Source organism: Argiope bruennichi, chromosome 3, assembly GCF_947563725.1.
Source record: "Argiope bruennichi chromosome 3, qqArgBrue1.1, whole genome shotgun sequence".
NCBI classification, from domain to species: domain Eukaryota; kingdom Metazoa; phylum Arthropoda; class Arachnida; order Araneae; family Araneidae; genus Argiope; species Argiope bruennichi.
Genome location: NC_079153.1, coordinates 86308488 through 86331240, shown reverse-complemented (window position 1 = coordinate 86331240; position 22753 = coordinate 86308488). Strand labels below are relative to the sequence as shown.

General features: G+C 29.5%; 1 protein-coding gene across 2 annotated transcripts in view; it reads left to right on the top strand.

Moving 5' to 3' along the window:
• Positions 1-17605, top strand: part of LOC129963335 (jerky protein homolog-like) — a 131869-nt gene extending 114264 nt beyond the window's left edge. The window contains exons 2-4 of one of the 2 annotated variants that reach the window (XR_008783964.1): positions 11689-11833; positions 14658-14948; positions 17356-17605. The gene's annotated coding sequence lies outside the window, so the exon portion shown is untranslated. The remainder of the gene's footprint in view (positions 1-11688; positions 11834-14657; positions 14949-17355) is intronic. The other variant, XR_008783965.1, reaches the window with a different exon arrangement.
• Positions 17606-22753: the final 5148 nt, after the last annotated feature.

The following is a 22753-nucleotide window of genomic DNA, read 5'->3' as shown; positions in this document are numbered from 1 at the left end:
TTGATACCAATATCAAATAAAAATTAAACTCGTAAAATCATGACAGCAATTTAATATTTAAGTTGAAAGTCAAATAACATATTAAAAAAAGAAAGAAAGAACCGTGATTCCAGTTGCAAATAAGATATGAAGTTTCTGGATTACGAAAAAATTCGTGAACGATATTGCTTACTGACGACTAAAGAACTAAAAACAAAAATATTCATAATAATAAATAATAAACAGAGTTTTATTTTTAGTTCTTTCAGAATTATAAACAAACCAATAATAAATTACTGCAAAGTCGCAACATAAATATTGTGACAGGATAAATTAGCTCATTTTATTTTGTGTTAGGACATGTAAAAAAAATGAGCGAATGATTAATATTATATGGAAAAAAAATCAAAATATGGTCCGATTTTATTTATTTTTTTTGTATGTGGCTATATATATATGTGTGTGTGTACGAATTTCATATGAATTTTTTACAAACTCATTCCATATTCAAAGGAAAACACTTCGACATTTATGCTTAATGTAATGTGAATAATAAATAAATTAGACTGGGAAACATGTACAAGAAAAATATCTTTTTTCTTTTACTTTACTTTTTTCTTCTTTAAGAAATGTACGTAAACCTACTCTCAGTTCTGTTGCCCTTCCCGTAACCTCTTGTTTGCCTGTGCTTGTTCTATATACGATGCCCCCCCCCTTCTGCAGCACTGGGAAATAGAACCTGTTCTCTAGGAAAGAGGCCTGATCAAAGGCAGAAGCAGCCGTCGGCATAAAAAAAATCATTTTTAATAACATCATCAAAACAGAAACTCCGAAGGGTTAAAAACATCTGGCCTTCCCTTTCCTGTCCCCCTCTAGGCGGAGGGAAAAAGTTGCAAAGGTTAGAAGGGAGAGGATGCCCTTCTTTGACCTTCAAAACCATGCCTACAGCTTCAGCATATTTCGTGATTTCCAGAATGTTGATATTCATGAGGTTAAAAGACCAAAAAATTATTTGAACCTCATTAATCCAGAAATCAATTACTCTGGAAACAATGCAAGTAACCAAAGTTCGAATTTATAATTTATTATGTCTACTTTTTCAAATAGAAGCAAGAAAATTTAGAATATATAAAAACACGACTGCAGAACTGTTGTCAGTTTCTAGTGTTTTATAAGAACATGTGTTTCTGGAAGATTTTAAATGGTTTTTGGAATGTTATTGATATTATTTCAGAACAGAATTCTCTGAATTTTAGTAGTAAACTAGATTTACATAATTTTTATTTCTTATTGTTCAAGCTTTTAAGTTTAGGTTTATTCTAGTTCAGTGTTGAGTAAAATGAAATTTCTGCTTACAATGCAAAGCAAAATTGAATATTATTTAAAAAAATATACTGAGTTCTTAAGTTTTATATTAATTAATTCGAAGAATAGTTCGAAACATAATTCGTGCAACAGGGAACATTTTTAGTGAAAGTCAAAAATAATGAATTTTATTTTAATCGCTTCAGAAGAAATTTAATTATTAATATTATATTCGAAACATTTTTAGATTTCAAAAATGTTTACAAACTAAAAAGAAGAAAAAAAGAAAAGAAAAGAAAGAATTATGCATAACATTATTTTGATTTGTCTTTCATTTAATTTATAGCATAGTCAATATTTAATCTATGTTATTACTTATATATGTTATATTACTTATTATACGTTAATATTTAATCTACATTAGCTTTAACTTCATTCAAAAATATTATTTCAAATATCACATTATTTTATTACCATATATTAATGACAATAAAAATTGTACTTCAAGAAGAAATAGAAATCATATTAATAATTTCAATTTAAAAGTATTTCTAGTTCAACAGATAAATCTTCGTTAAATTACAAAATAACGAATAGACAGTGAATTAACTATTAGTTGTTATTCGAAATATATACATTTTTAATATAAATGTAATTTTAAATTTGTATGCATTTCAGGTAATTTTACAGTCTCGGACTATTTTTAGTTCCTTCATTTCCAAAGGCATGGCAACAATTTCTTTGAATTACCGCAATTACGAAAAAGGACTGTTTTAACTCATTAAAGATATATACATTCTAAATGAACTCTCCCTCCCAAACATCGACTAAAACAGCCTTATAAAGATTCCGTCTATCCATTCCGGCAACAGAACCGCCCTTTCGAACAGTTCTACACGAGCAGTTCTCCTCTGCCAGGGTATCGATCAGAACATTTCCCATGCATATGCAGTTCTAAAGTGCGGAAATTCAGCTGTGGTTATTTAAAGTATCCGAGCCATAGCAGAATTCAAATTAATTCAGGACGTGCGAAATGAAGTGCGTTCGTTCTTGCCAGAAAGTGGGAAATTCTGGCAGACGATAAAAGACTATTCAGCGCGAAGGAAAATTTCGAATTCGGAACTTCACTATTATGACTGTAATTAATCTATCAAACTCAGAAATGCGTAGATGTCTTTATTTAACAGAAAGAGGTCAAACGAATGACAGATGAAGAATATTAACTATTAGTTAAGTTTAATATATTTGATTTTAAAAAATTAATTAAAAAAAACTTTTACCCAACATCTAAACTTGCCTTCAAAAATTTCGATGCCAGGCGATAGTTAATTTAAATTATTTAAATATATGTGGTCAGTTTATGTAGCAAAAGCTGTGAGATATTTGAAAAGCTAACAGCAGAAATATGAGAAATAATGAAACAAATTTACATCAGCAAAAAACATTTGTACAATTCTGTGTATTGACACTTAATAAATATCAATATATTATAAACTAAAATCTTTTAATAAATTATTATTTTAAACTTTATTAACCTTTGAAATGTATTATTATTTTAACAAGGAATACCGATAATATTTTTGATATGAATAAGTTCAATAGGGCAGTAATTCAAGCTTTAAAATAATTTCGTATTATAGAGAAAGACACAACCAGAATTTCCTATGATTTCGTGAAATGCCAATAAAATTTTCGAAATAGGGCAGACAAATATATTTTTTTATTCGATTTTAAAATAAAATATGGTTTAATTCTGCAACTCAAAATAATTATTACCACACGGAAAAACATGAGTTGATATGTTTTCGGAAAATAATTATCTTATTAAACATGTATAGATTAAAATACATTATTTGTTGAATATGTTTCTCAAAATCTCCTCATATTTTTAATTTAAAAAATTAAATCAAGGACAGTCAAAAGTAGTATAAATTGTTGATCATTTTATTTTCATGGGTTGCTCATCGCAACCGTTGAGATTTAACAAAATTCTGTGAGCAAATATCCAAATCTTACATTATTTATGAATAGTAATCTTGCATTTTCTTTAGTAAACACATTAATTTTATTGCGCCATCTATTGAGAGAAACAGCATCATTGGCTAAATTTGTTTGTTTCCCTAAACTAAAGACCAAAGTTATTGTCAAGATTTTAAGATGAGCATTATCAGTCTTTGAAATTTTTTATAATATTGCATGCTCTAGTCAAAAATAATAATAATTTTTCCCACTTCCCTTCAGTCAGGTCTGGTTTGTTTGGTAACTTCCAAAAGACAAAATACTTCCCCCCTCCCTCTAGGAATGCTTACGATATTCTGTAGGGTAAACAAAATGCCCGCTACTGACCCTTCAAGATAAGGGGTCAAGGTTAAAATAGAGGCAGCAATCAGACTTGGGCGGGGTGAATGAATCCTGAGGGAGAGTTATTTAAAAATAGTTCCTTTCACTGATTAAGTTCCGCAGAAGTTAGCGCATAACATTATCAGTGTCATTTTCTCACGGAGTAGACGCTTGTCTCTACTACTTCACGGAAAGCTAACGAAACTCGGCAGAGAAAATAGAAAAAAGGACATGGCGTTAAGGTTCTTAGAATTATTGGCATAATCACTGTAACTTCCGTTCTTTAAGACATTACTAGTAATTTCTTATTATATTTCGTCATCTGACGTATATTTATTTTTAGTATATTTCCTAGAGTGATTGCATTTTTTTCAATTAAATAATAGATAGGAAGTTAAACATACTTATGGTGGGTACAGTTACATAAGAGAATACTGCATGACGATTATTTACATATTATAAATACAAAAATCACTTAAATGCTTTAAATGAATTTCTAAGTTATTTAGTTACTAAATTAGATATTAAAGATATGTTCATTAAAAATTTATTCGTATCAAGTACCAATAAATGTAATGATTCTTTCTAACCAAGTATCAGTTGCACTGATTCTTTATTTAATAGAATGGAAGGCGATACATTGAACATTTGTCAGTCCTTTTCTGTAAACATTATATGCTCCAACTCCTTTCAACAACTGCAGAACTAATTGATAGTTTAAATTAAAGACTACGCTACTAATTAATTCTGAGTATAAACAAAAGCATTCGATTTCGTTTTCCTTTTTTTTTTCTCTCTATCCGTGCGCGAATTCTCAATTTCAAATATGTTCCGAACATCTGCGCCATCTTGTCGTCGTCAGTAATATAAAACACAAGTCTTACTATTATAAACTTTGCTGTATTCATACTATTATTACACGCAGTAATATTTAGTTGGACGTAGAAATAATCACTCTATAATCACTCTATCTCCATTTTTTTATATTGTTCATTTCCATTATCTCTTTTTTTGTAAGAACTTCCTGGTGAAGTGTTATGAATAATAATAAAAAAAAAAATTTCAACCTTTTGCCGCGCTAGTAATTTTTAACTGTAATTTTATGTATTCTTTCAGAATTCTTATGCATTTTCGTCTGTAATCTTGTTCGTGATGCATTTCAGTGTTCCTGCTTACTTGTAAAAATGAATGGCTGTAAAATGTAACGAGATTTATTCTCGAACCCGGCTTAAATAGAAGAATATGTGCAGTGTAATTACAAATAAAATAACTGACATCAGATTCAATTTATTGAATCTTCCACAAAACTTTTACACATAAAATAAACATCATCTTGCAGAGATGCATTAAGAAAGTTGCATGAATTTATATACACTCCATATAATGAAAAAAATAATGGTATTTGTTTGAAAATGCAATGAAAGATTTAGTTTCTTGAATTAGGAGATATTATTGTTGAATAATTTACGATTCCGATTCGTAAAAATAAATATTTTTTTTTTTAAATAAAAAGGCGTAAGATACCAATATACGAATGAGTCAGGAATACTAGTTCAGTTACAATATTTTGCTTATATTCTCATATATATCCTTTGAATATCTCAGAATTAGCATGAGACACTTTCAAAATTCGATTTAAATGTTTAGAAATATTCCAGTTTGCATACATTGGCGGGGTGGAATAAAGTTCCAATGGTATCTATCCACTATACAACTCTGGATTGGAAAGGACCACTGAACTCAAAGAGAAAAAATGCATCAATCGACTCCCCCCTCCCTTTTTCCCAGCTTTTGCCTATTTTCGAAGGAACCAGACGACCCTTCGCTCAGGGAGGAAGGTCCTCAATGGATCCCATCACAAATCCACCCTCTCTTCCTGCCCAGATGGAAGGGGGAAGACAGAGAAAACGTTTGCACTCCCCTCAGAAAGAATGAAAGTGAGTCGGTGCAAAAAAGAAGGGTGGAGTGGAGGGAGGTGAATGCAAAATAGAGAGACAGGGGTCGACGCGAATGTGGGGTGAGACTGGGGAAGTGTTTTTCTTGCTTCGATTTATTCACCATGTCCCCATTTTCATCCGGGAAAAAGAGGCTGATAAAAAAAAGTAAAAAAGAACCAAACAATAAAAAAGTCATCTGGAGGGAAGTAGCATAACAGCAGCGGAGGGAAAAAAGACGAAAAAAAAAGTTAAAAAGAACAAAACTAAAAGGATGGTGGAACTACAGCAGGAGGCAAAATATGGAAAAAGGTCACGTCAGGTGCGATGGAAGGTTCCTTTTTTTTGTATCTATTTTCTTTTTGTATTTGGTAGGTTTTTTTTTTTTTTTTTTCATGCATTTGCTCCAGAAAATGTTGTAGTGTAGGAAGTGCAATCCAGGGCTGGGTTGCCCAATGATGATCGGATCATTGTCAAAAAGATGAGCGTGTTTCGGAGAGTGATGAAATGATGGCACTGCAATTCATTACCAACAAAGGAATAATATTTTCTTGCGAAAGCCAATAACATAATATCCAGTTTCGATACTTTTCTACATCTGTACTGATGTACTTCAAGTTCTAAATAGAAGAATGTTATCATATGTTTGTCAATATGCAGAAATGTCAAGTTCTGATAGATCGCAGCAGTGTTGATAATTTATTGTAGACTTCAGGAAAATAGGTAATAGAAAAAATTTGACAAAGACTTAGACTGGAACTTCTACAAATCTCACAAAAAAAAAAAAAAAAAAAAAAAAAAAAAATACAAATCTTGAAGAAAAAAATTATGATTTCAGAAAATTTTAGCAAACTGATTAATTCATTTTATTCTCGAAAATAATTAATTTTGAAAATGATAAGAAAAAAATTATTAAATTTTACATAAATTTAAAATGGAATTGTCGTAGAAATACATTCAAAATTTTTAATTTATTATAAATAAGGAAATTAAGTAATTATCTTCTGAAATATCCAATAACAAACCTTAAGCCATTTAGTTGCAAGCTTCTCAGAAGTTTTAATTCCCCCCCCCCTAAATTTTCCCACATGTTATAATTTGTTGCATCAAGTAAAAAAAAAAAAAAAAATGTTTTAAAATTTGAGATCTTTATTCTTATATAATTATTCACCTCTTAGTTATGAAGAAGCTTGATGGATAACATGGAACATGTATTTAAAACGGCATTTATTTGTTAATAAGAATAAGATTAAGATCATATAGAAATAAGATTTTACCGAACAGTTTGGGACAAAGAGAATTAAAAACATGACAGTCGTAACTAATTCGAAAGGTTTTGTTCCTTTACCATCATGTTGTTGATATAATGTATTTATATATAATTTAAACCAAAAATATTCAACAGAATTATCATTATTCTATTTAATACCGGATTAGGACCATTTTTGACCTTATTTTTTGTACAATAAATTTGAAAAGGATAATTCGTCGGGATTCTAATTTTTTTCAATTGCATCTAATAAATTTTTTTAAGAATGTCTATATGTATAAAAGAACGTATGGATTATTATTATTATTTTACAAGCAGTATTAATTTAAAATTTCTAGTCCTTAGGTATAAAATGGGTTCTTATGAAAATGTGACGCAGCATAGAATTTTCTTTTGTTTTATCAAAAGTATATCGATTTTCTTTCATATTTTTACTTATTCTTTAATTTCAGAGCGTTTTGCGTGTTTTTATGAAACAGCTTCAAAAATATAGAAGATAAGCAATATGTAACAATGTATTTTTTTCAAAGCAATATACTAAATTACTTTAAACACAGCTGTTGCGTTTTCCTCTATGGATTATTAAATCGATAATTCCTGTTTTAAGGAAAAAATTACCTAGAATCATGACAGAAGTAGAATGTAGAAAGAGATAATTGCGTGTTTGTTAAAAAATCGAAATGAATGCAAGACGTTTTTGTTCTTTCTTCAAATATTCATTTCTTTTTAATATACGAACAAATCTAGTTGCGTGTTCTTTTTAAATTGATTTTTTTTCCAATGAGCTTTAAAATAGCTTTCAGTTGAACGATCTTCCAAAATAAGATTTTCAAAATTTAGAAATAATCCAATTATTTTCTTTCTCGTTTTCTCAAGTTGTTTAAAAATTGAATATTCTGTGTTAAATATAGTCTACTAATTTAAAAATTGTGATTTTTTTCAATGTGTCAAACAAAATAATCTTCACTAAAGTATTTTCAACGAATTCTTTACAAAGAAGCTTTTTTTTAAAATTAGCAGTAGGAGTCTTAACTAACAGCAATTTCCTAAAATATATGCTTGATTGAAATTGTGAATCTACAATAAAAAACGATCTCACTTTAGTGACTTGATAACTGTAACTGTGCTGTGGCATGTTTGATAACTGTAATCTTACCCTGTGCTGTGGCATGTCACATTCTGTTTCCTGTTGAACGATGAGCAATGGCATAACGAAGTTCAGTGGCACTTTAGGCTTAACATGATTTTTCTTACCCCATTTCAATGACTATTTTTGGCTTAACAGAGATAAAAGGCACTTAAGGCATAGTATTAATTTCAATACATTCATATTTGACTTTTTTTAAAAAAAATTAAATAAAACTAAATTAAATAATAGAACTATTGTTTAGTCTCTAAATCTGGCACCTGTTATATATTTGCCCTTACACCACTGACGTAGCTGAATTTAAAAATAAATTAACAAGTTTTTTTATGACAAGCATCATGTAAGCACTTATTGACTAAATATGTTTTTTTATTTTCTCGTATACGTAGTATTGAGAAACAGTAGTAATTCAAAAATTTCAAGCACGAGATTCTGACGAATCTCCACGTTTCGAACCTCTCGTGAGTTCGAAAAACACATTTTTGGAAAATGTCTGTCTGTCTGTGACAAAAATAAGTCAAAATGCTTTGATCTATACAGTTCAAATTTGGTATACGGTCTTTACACTAAATTTACAGATTCCTGTCAAATTTTGAGCAAAATCTATTCAGAAGAAGTCCATCTACTCAAAATGCTTTTTAATGTAGCACAATACGATAATACAAAATGAAGAAAGCTGGATACAGAAGATTCGATATACAGATTTAATATCTGTACTGTAGATACCAATCAAATTTTGAACGAAATCTAACAACGGGGTGATTGTCTGCCGGTCGAACTGTATTTTCAGAAACATAAACACGATAATTCAAAAACGCAATGACAAATATATCAATTTGGTATGAAATTTTATGACTACAAGTGCAGTTTTGTGTCAAAAGTTTCACACAAAATTTCAAATTTTTGTTTCAATCGGTTGAGAAAAACTTGTCTAAATAACAAATTCCATTTTTAGATACTATTAACGTATGTTAGAGATTAATCGCCAAATAATGCGCCAAGGTTGACACAATAGATACACTAAAAATACTAAATTCAAGCCAAAAGTTATTATTCCGTAACTATAGAGCGCCAATGCCATGTCAGACATTCTCTGGCATGACAATTTTTTTTAATAAATATTACCTTCTACAGTAAAATATACGATTTATTCAATAATTTTTGATTTTATTTCAATTTTTTTTTTAATGTTTTAGTATGGATGAAGTAATATTGTTTAGTATTTATAAACTTTACCAACTAGCGAAATTGATTGCAGTCCAGTTATTTATTTTGGAGTTTGGTTTAGTTTAGTTATATTAACATCCCGTTGTAAAGCAACACTAGGGCTGTTTTGGGACGGACCTCGTAATTTTGAACAGCGGTCAGATGACGAGGACGACACCTGAGCTGGCACCCCCCTCTCCACGCCACACCACACCAGTTATTTATTTTGAAGAAAGTGGATTGTTTATAGATATAAAATAAGTAATTAGATTTCCTTTTGTTTTTTAACAGCCCCTTTTTGCGTTGCATTTGAAGCGTAGATGAACAATACTAAGAGTTCACAGCTTTCATATTCGTTCCGAGTAAAGAGAGGATTAGCGATTAAGGTCATTGGTGTAATGCTCTGAGTCGCTCATTGGGTCGTTTTGATGTAACCTCCTCATCCCACGTTCTGAGAAGCTCGAAAAACGAGTTTTGTCTCGTACCATCTCGATGCTGCAGTAATAATAATAATAATAATAATACCACGCACAGAAAAAAAAAGGAGAAAAATGGCATCCAGAAAACAATAGATGTTCTAATGACGAACCCATCTCTTTTTTTTTTTTCTGTTTTCCTACTGCAGCTTTTGATTGTTGTTCGTTAACAAACAGGAACTAGCGAGCTGTGGATTTATGGCCGAGTGCTGCCATCAGCAGGTTGCTAAATAACAATAATAAAATAATGGAAGGAAAGGAATACATTAAATGGAAGAAAAAGAAAATGGGGCCGAAGTAGACGAGTGGTTCTTCGCGAAGAAGAGGTTTAGTCACGCTATCTGAGTGGCTCTCTGACCTTAACCGCTGAATTGTAGTGGAAAACTGCCATTTTTTATTTTTATTCTTTCCATTTTTTTTTTCTTTTTTTCTTTTTGTCTTCCAGCACACCAGAAACGTGTACTGTTTCTGCTTTCTTTCTTTCTTCCTTTTGTGGTTGCCTGTCTGCTCGGCAGACAGAGGAATAGTCATATTACTCTGCTTCCTAGAAAACATGTAACAAGATCTGATAGTTAAACCGTAGTAACGGGCTTGAAATATTTTTTGTGAGAGTTGTGGAATAAAGCGTTCAAAGAATTTCTTTGACAGATACTTTATACATCAATGAAATACTTTTTTCGCTTTCAATTTATGTTTCGATTATTTAACTAATAACTAACATCGGTTGCAAACATAAATTCTATTTATTAATCTATATTCTATATTTTATTATATTCTATTAATTTATATTCTATATTTTATTATATTCTATTAATCTATATTCTATATTTTATTATTTTCTATATTTATTATATTCTATTAATCTATATTCTATATTTTATTATTTTCTATATTTATTATATTCTATTAATCTATATTCTATATTTTATTATTTTCTATATTTATTATATTCTACTCTATATTTCTATTATTATTAATTTTTATTCTGTTAATGCTAATTTGATTTATTACAGCCACTTTTGTATATACTACTACTGAAATAAATAAAATCTGAACAAATCATAAGAGAATGAATCTAAGAATTTTAAACAAAAGAATGACGCATTTACGTCAAGTTGTGAAAACAATCTAACTAAACATTATATCGATATTTTTTCTTTATTGCAGAGTAAGTAGATGTTAATTACATTCGACATTCAAGAAAGGGGAATTATAGAAAAAAAGTAAATGAATGGCAAGTTCAATTGTTTTCTATGTTTGATTATTAGCTTTTGATTTCGTGATATTTTTCTTTTTTTGTTAAAGCATCTGTAAAATAATATGATGAAGTAGATATTAAAATAAGTTCGTTAGCTCGATTTCAAAAAGAAATTTCATTACACACCTGAAGAAGATTATAAAAACTATATATTTGATATGAGATTTCATAGTTAATTAAAATTCATTGTTAATTAAATTACACATGCAATAAAGATACGAACCAATTTAGAGCATTCTGCAGATGCCGAATTTCCAAAGATTTTCCACTTATCAATTTTGTAATAATACTCGAGGACCGTGTTCTTTTCGTTTTTTAATTCTGTATTAATTTGAAGTCTGATAATTTAAATTAACATTAAAATGTTAATGGTTTTCTAATTTTTTGTGGTATATTATTTCCATGCATTGCTATATTTTTGAAAAAATAAAAAAAAAAAAAGAAAGAAAAAGAGAGAGAGATTTTACAATCTAAGCAGCATTTTATCCCATTATAATCGTTTACTGTTTTTTCAAGGTTGGCATCGAACAAACACCATTTATATTAGTTTTAAAAAATACATTCTAAATTATATGATTTAGTTGAAGTCCAAGAGAAGATTCGTATTAAAATTTGATTTAAATATTCAGAAAAAGAAACGAATTATTCATGCGTAAGATGATCGTTCCATTGATTAAATGGATATATATGTGTGTGTGTGTGTGTAACCATAATTTTTGAAGCATAGTCGTGGCCGAAAACAGAAAAGGCACTTTAACTTCATTTTATTCCAGGCATGATTTATGTACAAGCAGAAGAGACGAAACACATCACGCATAACGACACAAGAGAAAATGAGGAAAAGCTAATGAAAATTTTATCCCTGTGAATATATACTGTGTCATTTTGATAGGGATTTCCTACACATGTCGAATTTAGGTAAGATAATTATCGGAATCTTTAAAAGAATTTGTTTAGGTCAGCAATTTTTTATCCCTTCACACGGAGCGCAGACGAAAACATTTTTACAGAACTTTTTGTTGCATTTCTTAAATAGAAAAAATGGAATGGGATCAGGAAATAATTTATGAAATGAGTTAATATGTGCTGAATTGAGCTAAAAATTAAGAAATTAATTAAGTTTAAATTAGATTTTAAATTATCATTACATATATATATATATATAGCTGTTACTGATAAAAAAAGTATACTTTAACGTTGGCAAAAAACTAGAAACAGAATATGAAATCGACAAGAAAATATATATATGATGGAATAAACGATTTGTTATTAAAAAAGAAATTATATCTCCATACTCTTTTCATAACTCCGATAACAAGTTTTGTTCACGTTTGCTTTTAAAATAGATTTGAAAAATTTCTGAAAAGGATAACCTATCCGAGTTACTAAAAACCGAGTAACGACCTTTCCTTTTGAAGACTAGTCCTATGAGTGTTAAATGTCTGCGGGCAAGCCTAGAAGGCATCCGATACATTGCATCATCTGTGGTTGTACAGTCTGGCTTTTCCTCAAAAGGCTCGTGGAAAAGGAATTCCCGACGGTCTTTTCCTCAAACCTACACTAAATTATCTTTTGCACTAGTTTCTTTGACCATTTCCACAGACTATTTTCAACCTGTGAAGGATTCTTCATTCTTGCTGAAGGCTATTTTCTACCTTCCTATTTACGAAGAATCCCTGTCTCCCCCTCCCTCTGTAAAGCCTGGGGCAAAAGATTATTTATTCTTCTGGCAGTAAAAGTGCTGACCCCAGTATTTACGACTCTCGGACACAGAAGATTTTGCTTCAGCTTTTTGCCCTCCGGCATGAGCGGACCTCACCTCTAAAGATGAGGTTAAAGACCTGCACGCCAGAAAATCTTCGCTTTCAAGAAAAATGGCGGTTTCAAGGCTTTTATTTATTTACTTTTTAAACTGGTAGAATTCGATTTGCGCTTTTTTCATATTTTCAAAATCTGATTCGATGCTGTCAGAAAAATCTGAAGAATGTTCATAAGAAAGATATTTAGACGTACTATTCAATACAGCAAAATAGACTTTAACTTGATTTAATGAATTTATAAGTAAGTAATATATTCGAACAGAACTTCGTTTTGAATAAAAATTATTTTAGCCTTTGAAAGCAAACATTTTTAAAACTTTAAATAACAGTTTTTTTTAATCTTAATATTTATCGCTTGCCAATCATATTATCAGGTGATGTACATGTATGGAATCATTGTTTAATTTAATTAACTGATAATCAAGTTCTTCTGAAAACATCAAAATTGTTTATTTTCAATCAGAATACACAAGTATATAAAACTCTAGTACATGAAGAAATCGATAAAAAAATTCCATCTTTACAGTCATGAAACAGTTAAATGTTTTTAAAAAAATAATCAGAATATTATATAATAAAATGCTTTTTTATTTGAATTGGTATTACCATAGTTATCTAATTCTTATCTGCATCGGTGATTTGTTGCTTTTTTTACAAAAAAAAGTCGCGAAAAATATCTTTATGTTTTCATCTTTATTATTTATTTTTTAATGAACAGACAAAATTATTCTACTTTTTCTTATTGGATGAGAAACTATGAATCTTATATTCTTTTGTGGTAAAATTTGTAATTTTGTGCATTAAAGTAACATTAAAGATACTCAGAGTAATTAGTCTGGTCATAAGCATCAATAATGAAAAATCCAAGTTTTAAAATAAAATTTTCCTAGAAAAGTAATAAGTAATTCCTAGAAAACTGATCTTCGCTGATAACAATGTAGCCTTTATATAAGAATTTTATTCAAATATGTATTATGAACTAAAGCATGAAAACGATTTTTAAGTTCAGAATCAGAAATAAATTTTGTCACTACAATTCTAAAAAAAGATAAACACCGATTAAAACACATAACTCTCCGTTTACTTAGTTATTCTATTGATAATTTAGTCGAAAATGAGAACATGATTCGGAAATCATCAATAAAAGAATGGGTTCTTTTCTCTTGAGATTTCTGAACCTGCTACTGATATTAAAATAAAAATCTCTGCCCAAGAGCATCACTATTGTCCTTACTTGGAACTATGATGAGCAATTACACTTGCCATTCGAATGCGATATCTGATGAAATGACTTCTATTATTTTAAATCTGGGAGCAATAATAGAACCTCAACCCTCCATTTACGGTAGTACTTGGCGAATTCGAAGGCGTCTATGATTAGGATTGAAACTCGGTCCCTTCAATTTTCTATTAATATTGTTAATCTGAAGTCAATTTGTTTAATTTGAAATCTATATTAAAAACTGTTAGTGTTTCTGAATTGTTTTTTTGGTTAAATATGTCCAGACTTTGAATCCTCATTTGTATAAATTTTTTTATGACCCTTAATTCATTCAAAGATTTGAATGTTGTACAATGCATTCAATCAAAAATATTTTATTAGAAAAAACAGCTTTGAGGACATTAAAAATAAATTATATTGTTTATTTTATTTTATTGTAAACTGCTGTATTCAAAGAAATATGTATTGCTTCGTTAAAACTACTTACTTATCTAATGAAATTATTAAAAATATTGAGATGTAAATTATTATTAATTTATTTATCTAAATTAATTATTATTTATTTATTGTCAAATAATAAAATAAATCTTCCATATTAATTTAAAAATTATTATTTATTTTTTTTCTTCTTATGCTTAGACATTTTTATACTTATTCGAATTTTTGGATAAATCAAATTTTTATTCGATTATCCTATCAGTTTCGAGTAAGTCATTTGGAGGAATACAGAGAAATTTTGCGAAGATTCTCTAAAAGTGTTGATCTGCCGTTCGTGAAACAGGATGACAAGTGACAAGAAGATGATGAGGAAGGTCAGTGATTGACTACCTGTGGCTAAGGGCCAATCACCTGGAAGAGGATGCCAGTTCGGAGAATTTGCCTGTAATATGATTGGATTATGATAAAGACAGCAGTGCGGCCACAAGAAATCCTGTCGCTACTGCTTCGTTCAGTGGTGGCGGGGTGGTTGGCTGTACACAAGAAGTTTCGAGTAAGTCAAATTCCACTGTATTTATAAAAGTTGTAACATTTTTTTTTCCTGTTAAATTTAAATTAAAAATACTCCATTGAAAGAATAATTCATTCGTCAGGTATTAATTGAATATTGCAGCCTTCCATATTGAATTCCATTCCTCTAGTATTAAATTTGGCCTTTCAGAATCTGAAATTATAAAAATGGCAGAACAGTAGAACTCAAACAAGAGCTAGGAATTCGTGATGATATCTACTCTTTTATCCGAAGAAATGTAGAGTAGAGATTCCTTTCTTTGTCAGAGATCAAACGAGAAACTTGATTGACTGGACGATTATTTGTTGAATCAATAGAAGGCCAATTAAGATGACGTCAGTGTTGGCAGCCAAGGAAAACAGGTCGTCATTGCACTTGTCTTCCAGTTTTCTTGTTTATGCTGCCTTACGGCATCTTTCTTTGTTCTATGGCTGCCCTCTGAGTATGGGAATATCTGTTTTTCTTTTTGCCGTTCAGTAATATCGCGTTTAATACGAGATTGCTCGTTCAGAACACGTTCGTAAGCGTTTCATTTATTTTGTTTTAATAGATCCGAAATGCTTCAGGGGAAGGTTTAACAGCCTTCGCATGATATAAGAAAATGTTTTGACGTGCACGAACATAAATCAGGAATAATTATCTGTAGATGTTAAGCCTAGACAGACAACTAATAGTTAAAATGCAATCGATTTTTATCATGTGGCAGTTAAAAAGTATTGCTGCATAAATCTGCATCCTTGTAAATCGTCAAATAGTTTATAACGTCACAATTACTAGGCCAGGTTTGGTTTCAGGAACTTTATACATCGTTTATTCTCAGAAGTCATTTGAAAGAACGCTGCTATAATTCTTGACCGTTGTAAACAATGAATCCATCCAGATCATAAAGTCAAAATCAAAAATAGAACAATCAGCTGACATAATTTATCGATTTTAAAATTGTTTTATATTCGAAAGTAAAGAAAAAGCAAAGAAATATGCTGAGATCCTCTTAAAATGCAGTATAATTTATCGGAAAGATTGAAATCTAAAATGGTTGTGGATGCATCGTGCAAGACGAAAATTTAGATTTCCATTTTAACATAATCAAATTTTATTCCTTTTTTTTTACTGTAAACATTTATCATAATTATTTAGTACTGCTCCTTGAGAAGTTTCTTTTTTACACAAATATTATAATTATTTAGCATTCATTGTCATTTTTTTAAAAATTGGTCTTAAAGTGTGTGTTTTCTGAAAAGAACTCTTCGTATTATTATTACTATCGCTGCAAGTTTGTTTCTGAAACAAAATACTGTGGTTGTTTAGATGTTTCTTCTTTCAAAACAAACTGTTCACTAATAAATCACCTGAAGGCGACTCAGTAGCTCAGTCACTGCACCATCTGTCAGTCTAGACGATGTGGCCCCTCCCAATTCTTCCCCTGAAGTAGGGAGGTGGACGAATTTCTGAAAGATTTCTTCAAAACAAGATTTCCAAACTCAGTGGCTGAAAATAGACTTCTTAGAGGGGGTGGTCTCGACCCCGCAAATCGCCCCCTTTATACTCCGAGTCAAAGACCTTTTGACTATAGAAGCGCTTGACCTCTTCTTTTCTAATATTTCCAGGATATGAGTGAAAGGAATGACCAGCTGACCACAACGGCAGCTGCCGTCCGTTTCAAAGAAGTTTCTTTCTTTCGCGAAGAAGGGAAAGCATCAAAAAGGAAATGACCACAAAGCGAAACTAAAATTGGGTTTTCTAAGAGATGACACAATAAACAAGAATGGCATGCAATGATATCATTGTAATATAGCTAAGCTCTTGGTAAAACTAGCATACTAACTCGAATTTGATGAGTCATTTCTTTGAGAAACTTACCAATTAAAACTATTCTATCACTTAAAATTCTTAAGCTTAATTCTAATATCTAATATTAACTTTCAACCAACTTATTCTAATTTTTTTAATAAATAAAATCATATGCGTGCAAATTTTATTTCAATGGCATTTTAATTAGCTTTTATTCTTATATCTCAGTTAAAAATTTAAAAAGTACAATTCGCTCCCCAATTTAATTACATTGCATCAGTCAAAATTACTATGTCTGAAAGGACAGCTATTAAGAGAGAAAATGCAAAAGTAGTCCTAACATGAAACTTTGTTCCACTGTTCTTGTTGTCTAAAAAAAGTGTGTTGAATGAAAAATGTGTTTGCAAATCTGTTTTTCGAATGATTGCAAAATATTCTTCAAATCTTTTACTGCTTTATTATTATTTTCTTATTTAAGGATACACAAAGTTTGATATTTCAACGACAATTTTAATAAATACAATTAAAGATATAAATAAAATTTTATTAAGAAAAAATGTTTTTTAAAAAGTTGATATCTTCTCCAAATGTTTTTCAGGTGAAGTCTAATGTGGTTGATGATGCATTGAAAGGTTCCTGTGATTGAGTTATTCCTGGTATTTTTCTTAAACGGAACATTTTTCTATAACCGGATGGGGAAAATAGTTTTAATTCTGGTAGAAATTCTAACCAGGCGTGTTTCTATCAAGCATTTGGCCAGACATTCTGTGCAATCAAATCTCTGAATATAATGTACCCATACCTGTAAACAATATATTTATAAATCTGAATAAATATTTAGTCTAGATTGCGTAGTTAACATGCTTAATGTTTTCCTCATTATCTGAGTATACTTCAAGGATTTAAAAATGCAATCACCTATTTAAATGAAAATGATATGATCTAACTATCGAAAGAAAGTAACGTTTTTATATTATTATTCCATTCTTAAACAGAGAGCAACATGATACATTTTCATAATATTCGCCCCTAAATGGATCTTATAGCAAGAAAAATTCTTGCTATCGAAAGTTAGTGTTGTTGAAATTATATTTTGTTCACAAAATTGTATTCTTGAGGCACTTTTTAAATATTTATGAGTTGTGTGATGAACAATATTTACAAAAATATATTCCATAGGAGCATAATGAAATATTCACAAGCATTTTAATTATTTATATAGAGTTATTCTATATTATTTATATAGAGTTATAATTAAAAAAAACATAATAATTATCAAGATAAGTTAAATAAAATCTGCCGAGTAACTAATATATCAGAAAATTAATAAAATATCATAGTAACATCATAATAAAAGATAATAGTTATTGTGCAAGCAAATAGTTATTGACTGTTATTAATCATATTGAAAATAAGGAGAGTTTATTACAAAACTGCATGACGTACATTCCTCCAGCTTTTTTTATTTTTCCAGCAAAATGAACATTATTTGAATGCAGACAACTTAGATAAATTAACAATGGAAATTTAATAACGCTAAGGCTGGTAATTTTCTGCATTTTTTTTTTATTTACTTCGATGTTACCGTCGTTGAAGAAAGTCAAAATGCTGTTCTCGCTAACCCTAACTCGGAAACAAAGAGCTCATTCATTAAGATTCTAACCCTAATCCTCTCTGGTAAAGACATCTGCTTCAAAAGATTCCGCCAGTTCATTCGAATATCCTCTCCTTTTAAGTTTCCTAACCCCTATTGTCTCTCATGTGTGCCGTAATAGAATACTGATCAGAGAAAAGACGATGCTGCCTCACTTCTAATGAATAATGATGAGATCCATTCAAGGTTGTTTTAAATTTTCTGCAGCCGTATGCTCGAGGGACAGCTTAATTACAGACGGAATCGCGGCGAAGTGCAAAATAACCATGGTCATCACGAGAATTCCTTAGCCTTGAGGTCTAAGTCTTTATCTGCAGTCAGGTTTTGAAGCAGTGCCGGCATTAGATTTTTTGCATTGGCACTTCTGTTTTTGTTTGAATTGAAGATATATAGAAGAAAGGAAAAAAAAATAGTCTGGATAAAGAAGATTGAAAAATTGTGAATTGATATAGCTGAAAAAGAGTAAAGTAAATCCAGTTATTAATTAAAAAATAAAATTTCTTGCTCCATATACATTAAATACATAATTTACATACATATAAACTTGCTACATATACATATATAATTTCTAAAACATATACATAATCGAATGTAGATTTTTAATATATACATAAAGAAAGTATAATAAAGGGCCTAAAAATGATTCAAACAGTTGTTAAAAATATGTAAATCGAATATTCTGAAAATGAGAAGTTAAAAAGCATTATCTCGTAATATTATGAAGCATATGTAATATTTCAAACTGATGCATAAAAAAGCAATCATTTAAAACTATATTAAATGGCGAAACAAGAACGATATTTTTGAATTTTCCTTCGATAAATAATCGATTATGACATCATCTTAAAAACTGACAGAAATATATACTATTTCGAGAAATACATTTCGATTTTTGGAGAAACGAAACTCTTAAAATGAGAAGCATTAGATTCTGTCCATTACTCACTTCATTATTAAATTAGACCATTTTATATCTTTGAAATAGTTTTTTAATTATCATTAGCAGTATTGAATTAAATGACAAGGCATATTTTTGTCAGAAATAGACTTACTTGATTATTAATTAGAATAGGGTAAATTTCACTATTAATCATAATATGTAGGGAAGTAGAAGCATAATTTATTAAATAACAAATACTGCATGTAATTTTTCATGGTGTTTTTAAATGGAGATACATAGGATGCTCATCTAATCAACGATGAACTAAAAGCCTTTTGAAAATTTGTTTGGTAGAATTCATTTGATATGATTTAATAATAGACAATAATATTCAAAACATACAATATGAAAAAAAGCAAATATCCTAGGAATTACTGAAAACATAATTTCAATATATATTACTTCATTAATATGGCATGTAATAATCGTATCACAAGCAACAATACCATATACAAAACAGGAGAGGGGGAATTGTGCTTCTTTAGACATGCAGGTTTCTCATGCACTTTATGTTGGAGAATAGAGAGCCATCTCTCGTAGAAAAAAAGAAATATCTTTCTTGAAGTGCAGTTTATTTTTCTTCAATTTGATACCGATATCAATAAAAAAGTACTTTTATGTACAGTTTATTTAATTATTTTTATTAGGGCAATTCATTGGACTTATTTATTTTTAATAATTCTAGATTTTACACTGTACAGGGTAAAGTATGATTTATTTCTTGTTTCTAGGAAAGAAAAAAAAAAGAAGGAAAAAAAGTAGAATAAATTGGTTTACAGTGTTGGCTTAATAGCAGACTCATAAGTAAGAATTCAGAAAGATTGATTTGAATGGTTCCATATAGCCATAATATTAACAATTACAATAAAATTATTTTGATAGAAGCATTAAAAATAATTCATTCCTTTCGTTCTGTACTAATATAAATTTCTTAAGAATTCTAAGAATTCTTACGTTCTTCTAAGAATTAATTTTATTTTCTAAAAAAATAATAATGTTTCTTTTATAAAAATATTATTGGAAAATCGACTGCAGAATTTTAAAGTTGTTCCTCTTTTCTCATCAGATAACATAATCAAGAATAAAACAAAAATTAAATTCTATAAATAATACAATTCGACTACTAAATATTATTAAGTTATACATATTTTGAATATCAAAACTAACTATATCGAGTTGTAATAAGTAATTCTGTCACAGCTATGATAATTTCAATCAATTAAATAAAGATTTAAAACTGAAATTTTTTAATGATCAGAAAGAAAATAAATCTTGTTTGTTGAAACTGTATCCATCTTTTATGAAAATGGAAATTTAAATCAATATCGAATCTATGATTTTATAGTTATTATACTGATCAGATTATTTTGAAAAAATATTTATATATTAAACATAATAATCATGATTTCTATTCATTTTATAGGTCAAAAAATGATTTTTTTTAAAAAAGCTAAATAACATTTGTTTTTACTAATAATTTCTATGCATAAGCTAAATAGATGTATTTTTGATAGCAACTCTATATAGTTTTATTATAATCCTTAATTGTTTGCAATTTTTAAATGATAATATTTAAAAAGAATACATACCATTATTTGCAATGGAAAACTAACCTTAGGAATCATCCATTTGCATAGGAATGTCAATTACATCATTCAAAATCAGTTACGAAAAATCGCTTATTCTTTTTAAAAAGTTTTAATTTATGGCAAGTTCGAAACTAATATCTTTTGAAGGATAAATATCAGCAAAGCAGGTTAAAAACGAATAAAATTAAATTGTGGAAGCGCTAATTTAATGCAATCCAAATATGGAGGCCAAGAAGAACATTTAAATGACCTCGCTTACTGCAGTAAATTTTTTCTCGTAATTTTCCGTTGTTATTATTTTTATCATAAAAGAAAATGAAAATAAAAGCAATTGGAATAACTCGTTTTGTAGCTTTGCTTTCTTTTTCGCCTTTCTTCAAGAACAGCCAACGTAATGAGATCATGTAAAAAAAACAAAAACCCATCATCATCAACAACAACAACAAGAAATCCATAATCGAAGGGAAAAAAATAAAAAAAAAAACTTTCAAGTGGGTTTGAGCAAGGCAGAGGTAGGGAGGGGTAAAATTTCTGGAGTATAAAAAAGTATAAACTTCCTGCATCATTTTCGGCTGAAATGGAATGCAAGAAGAGGTCACGGAAAAAATTAACAAAAAAAAAGAGAGAAGAAAAAATAAATAAAAGAATAACATTGGGAAAAAAAGGTGAATGAAACAAACAAAGAAAATAAAAACAGGGACAAGTCAGGTGCCGGTTCGGTTCTACTTGGTAATCACGAACCTCACTTTTCTACTATATTTTTTTTTTTTCTCTTCTATCTTTTTTCCCCCCAGCACTTCCACAATGCTATTTAGATTTTGATTATATTTTATTTTCCTTCTCCTACTCCTGCTCCCGCAGTGCATAATGGACTGCGAGGTGTTTCCGATCATTTTGACCTTGAGAAGCTTTTTGAATGTCAATATGAATTTGTGGATGGAAAATTCACAAAAGAAGCGTTTATGTAATCTGAAATAAAGTTGCATTTTCCTTATGTTTTTTATTTCATCATGATTTCAGGGTTTCGTCATAACACTAGCCTTTTTTATTTATTGCGCACACGCTGTTCCAACATAAATAAAATATTGACAAAAGAATCGGTCTATTACAAAATATTAGCTGGTAAAAATTATTTCAGATTTTCGCCAGAAAAATTCTAAATTTTACAATAGATTTAAAATGTCAAATTTTTTTTAAAAAACGATATCAATTTTTTTTAATTAATCAAAAATCATTGTCGAATGAATTTATTCATATTTGTTGAAATATTAATGAAGTCATCCTTTAAAAAAAAAAGCCATTGGAAGGAACCTAATACTTAATCTCAGTCTTAGAGGACGTTATGGGGGGAGTGAAGCATTGATGCGTGTGTGCCACTTTTTGAAGAGAAATATCAGTGTTGTGGATGAAAATTGAGCGCTATTAAAACTTAAAAAATTGTTCAACTGGAGGGGGGGGGGAGTATAACAATCATAGTGAGTTTCCTTCGGTACGTCGTACTCTCGCAAAACCACTAGTCATCAATAGTCGAATGCACCTTCCCCCCCCCCTCCTTCTTAATCTCTCACTTTCAAGAGAACTCTCGACTCGATTTCATCGTACATTCTTTATAGGCCAGAATTCTACAATTCCAATATTTTATCAATTTCGCTATTTTTATTTTCATACGAAAGCTCTTGAAATTTAGATATACCATTAAGATCGTCTGCCCCCCCCCGCGCGTCCACCATTTTCTAGATACATCACAATATAAATATTGAAATAACTCCTAGCCTCAACATCTGGACAGTTTTCAGTAATTAATCTCTCCACT